We start from the raw sequence: 4,634 nt of genomic DNA on the forward strand, positions 1-4,634 counted from the left end.
CACTGGGCTCTGAGCCAGCCTGCTCCGGGTGCTCCTTCCTCGGGCCTCCCTGCCTTGAATCTGGACTGCCTTGTGCTTTGCTTTGCTTTGGCCAATAGACAGTGATGGAGGTGCCAGTGTGCCCAGTCCCTAAGGTTGCCTCTTACTTAGGTGACAGCGGAGCTCTGTTCAGTCTCCCTTGAGGCCTCTCTGTGACCCACCCCTTCCTTCCTGGGCCCCGGCAGGTGTTAATCCACATTTCACAGGGAGTACTGGGAAGGAGCAGGTGGTTCTCCAAAACCATGTGATTTGATGAGTCTGTAGGAAGGAGGGAAGGATGTTTTTATCAAGGCCCGCTGCGTACAGGTCCTGTGCAGACTCTGATGTAGACACTTTTGTGATAGGAATAAGAAAAGGAAATGAAGGGTCCTTCAAATGACCCCCTACTCCCCCCCCCCCCCGGGTAGCTACTAAATAGAAAGCTGTGTGGGCTGAATGTGTCCCCCACCATACCCCCAACTCATGTTGAAGTCTTAATACTCAGGACCTCAGAATGTGACCGTATTTGCAGATCGGGTCTTTGCATAGGTGAATAAATTGAAATGAGGTCTGTAGGTGGGGCCCTCATGCCATGTGGCTGGTGGCCTGTAAGAGGAGGAAGTTTGGACACAGACATGCACAGAGGGACGGCCATGTGGAGACACAGGGAGAAGATGGCCTTTTACACGCGCAGGAGAGAGGCCTGGAGAGAGTCTCCCTCACGGCCTGGGGGGAAGCAGCTCTCCTGCACCCTGACCGGGACTCACAGCCTCCGGAGCGGAGAGAAACAGGTGTCTGTGGTTTCCGCCCGCGGTGGTGCTTTGTTAGGGCGGCCCTAGGAAACGAATACAAGTTCCCAGCTTGAAATACAACTCTGTGAATACAAAATGTATTCTCTTTTTACTGTATCATGATAAGGGACAAAACAAACAACAAACAAACAAAAAACAAGTCCCAGTTATTGAGAAGAAAAATATAGAGGAAAGAGAATGTTTAGGAAAATATACCCGTATGCATCTGTGAATGCCCTAAAGAGGGGAGGCCCTCTACCTTTCCACAACCAGTGCAGCCATTCCCACTCCTCTTCTGCTTCCCCTATGGCCACTGCCCCATTGCTACTAAGGTACATCTTGCCCCTAACTGCTCTCCCCTGGTGGCCTGATTGTCCCAAACTGCCTCTGCCTTGGCCCCAACTGCCTCTGCCTTGGCCCCTACCACCATGGCTTTGTCCGGAAGGAAATCAGACATCTGGAAGATGGCTGGTTGACCTGGTCTAATTAGCATATTATTACCCTTTTATTAGTATAGATAGATTATATAGGATAGGATTGCTTAAATGAGGGGGGGAGCCTTTTCAGCAGGAGACAAAAATACATAATCCCTATATGTGGACTGATAGCCAGCCATATGCACTATATTGTCAAACTGGTTATTAAAAAATTGAACCACTTTCTTACACCTTACACCAAACAGCTGTTGCCCTTAAAACCCCTCCTCTGCCCCCGCCTTAGGTTCTGCCTTCGCAGTTCACCCAGATTAGGTTCTGATTGATCGGTTTCTATGTCAGTCAGCGTCAAAAGCTCCGCTTTCTAGGCAGCCATTGGCTCCTCTGGGAAATCCAGAACAGCCCTGCCTTCACATCAGTGCCAGCCCTTCAGTCATGCCCCTAGTCTGCTACTGGGTGTATCTCTGGCCGCTCTGAGAAGCAGCACCTCAGGTCTGTGCTGGTGGCATTTTTTAAAAAATATATTTTATTGATCTTTTACAGAGAGGAAGGGAGAGAGATAGAGAGTTAGAAATATTGATGAGAGAGAAACATCAACCAGCTGCCTCCTGCACACCCCCTACTGGGGATGTGCCCGCAACCAAGGTACATGCCCTTGACCAGAATCGAACCTGGGACCTTTCAGTCCCCAGGCCGACGCTTTATCCACTGAACCAAACTGGTTAGTGCTGTGCTGGTGGCAATATTGAATTCTCATCCCTGACCTAACCTTCTTACAGTGCGAGCTCCGTGAAGGCAAGCATTTGTCTTGTTCATTCTTAGTTCACTCATAGACCTTACCTATGTCTATGCATCTATGCTAGCACTGCATGGTGACCGGTCAAACAGTCATTTCCGTCATCACAGTCACTGCCTATATATATATATATACTAGAGGCCCGTTGCATGAAGAGATTTGTGCAATAGGCCTTCCTTCCCCTGGCTGCCAGCACCAGTTTTCCTCCGGCACCCGGGACCCAGGCCTTCGCTCCGGCCACAACAGAGAAGCCAAGCCTCTTCAGTTGTCTTTAGTCTTTAGTTGTCTTCAGTCTTCAGTCATCTTTTTTGCTCGGGCGGAGCCTTCAGTCTTCGCTCCATGCCTGCATATGCAAATTAAGCGCCATCTTTGTTGGGTTAATTTGCATACTCATACTGATTGGCTGGTGAGCGTAGCAGAGTGACACCAATTTGCATGTTCCTTTTATTAGTGTAGATATATATTAATATATTTTTATTTATTTCAAGAGGAAGAAAGTGGGAGAGATAGAAACATCAATGATGAGAGAGAATCATCAAACGGCTGCCTCCTGCATGTCCCACACCCCGGCATGTGCCCTGACCCAGGAATGAACTGTGACCTCCTAGTTCATAGGTATGTGCTCAACCACTGAGCCATGTGGGCCAGGCTGATTACTGTAAATTGATTGAAGTCTTCAATTCACAGAAGCAAAACTTAATTAGGAAGGGAAAGGGCATAAGAACAAAGGAAATTTGTCCAGTTGACAAAGCAGTTGATCCAAGTGTGCACTTTAAATTCACAGCCCCTGCTCAGACCAGCCAGTGTTCACATTGTAAAGAATTTGTTTTTGAAAATCTTTATAAAGCCTTCCACTGTGACAGTGAAAGCCACCTGGTACTTAGAATTTATAAAATGTGCAGTTAAGAGATGCCAAGAGATTCCTCATGCAAGCAGATGGCACAATAACAGCTCTGTCTGTTTTTCTGGAATAAAAAATAGAGCTTTGAATAGCTTGAAACTTACGTGAATAAATTAAGCTAATCAATACTTCAGGGACATTACAATTTCAATAGTCAACTTGCCCACCTAAATATTTTTATAAATGTTTTCATTTGGAGAAGAAAAACCAAAAGGGCAGACACTGGTTCCTTTGATTGCTTCATGTTTGTATTTAATGCCTCTAGGGAAAACAAGGCCGGTGACCTTCTCTGTGGGGAAAAAAGTGTTATATGGGTTCAAAGGAGAAGTGGGTTGTGAAATCTCTTTTAAATAGGAAAACCCCACATCAAATAGGTTGTAGAGTTTTATTACTGTGCTAAAGAGAAGACAACATGTCTGAGTAACATTTTATGAATAATGCACTTGAAAATGCAGGTAATGTTTTTACCTCAGCAGACATGTTTCTCATAAACCCAAGTTCAACACCTACAGTGTTGTGTTAGTCTGTCTGTTCTACCCTCGTCTTGATTCCTGTAAGTTTTCTGTGTAACAACAGGACTTTTGTAATTCCCTTTACTTTCTGTATTGTTTTTATTTTCATTAAAATTCATAATAAGGTACTCATTAGATAAAGTAATTTTGTTAAGAGCAAATGTTCTGCTTGGATCTTTTCTTTTCCCTTAGTACGTAAAATTGTGCTTCTACCATACAAGTGAATTTCCTCTGTAATTAGACATGAATAGCTTTGGAGAACAGTCTGCTTTTGAAGGCCAGATCTCTTGAGGTGCAGCGGACAATCTCGTTACTAAAAAATGTGTTTCTCAGCTACACAAGCTGTTGAATTTCTTTCCCAATTAGAAGTGAATGGTTTTCCAGAAAAACAAGGGAGAAACTTGGCTTCCACTTTGCTGGCGTTGGTTTTTCTTGGGGTGGAATGGGACTAGTCTTTTCCCCTCTTATCCTCTCTCTGAGCAACAGAACACAAAGGACTCTGTTCTATAGGTAGGTCGAAATCCTAGGTGAATTCTCCACCCCAGTGAATTCTCCATCTTCTTGGCCAGGACTGGACTCCACGGTGGATGGGATACCAGGTTAGACCACCCAGCTAGCAGGTAGTGCTATTGAAGCAGGAGAGGCCAAAAATTATAAACACAACAAGAAAGTTGAAAATGCCATTGCTTTGTGGGGAGGAAGAGAACCATTGGTGGAAGAGTCTCTCTAAGTGTTGCCCCTGGGGTATTGTTTTATTTTATTTTATTTATTTATCTATTTATTTTTTATGCCCCTGATTCTATTATAATCACCAGTTTATTCTGTTCATCAGATTATTTATTCACTTGATTTTTAGATTTACTTGTTGATAGATGTGTATTTGTTGTTCATAGTTTGTATCTTTACCATATTCTTCTTCTTCCTCTTCTTAAAGGATACCTTTCAGCATTTCATATAATACTGGTTTGGTGGTGATGAACTCCTTTAGCTTTTCCTTATCTGTGAAGCTCTTTATCTGACCTTCAATTCTGAATGATAGCTTTGCTGGATAAAGTAATCTTGGTTGTAGGTTCTTGCTATTCATCACTTTGAATATTTCTTGCCACTCCCTTCTGGCCTGCAAAGTTTCTGTTGAGAAATCAGCTGACAGTCGTATGGGTACTCCCTTATAGGTAACTGACT

This window comes from Myotis brandtii, unplaced genomic scaffold, assembly GCF_000412655.1.
Source record: "Myotis brandtii unplaced genomic scaffold, ASM41265v1 scaffold152, whole genome shotgun sequence".
NCBI lineage: Eukaryota > Metazoa > Chordata > Mammalia > Chiroptera > Vespertilionidae > Myotis > Myotis brandtii.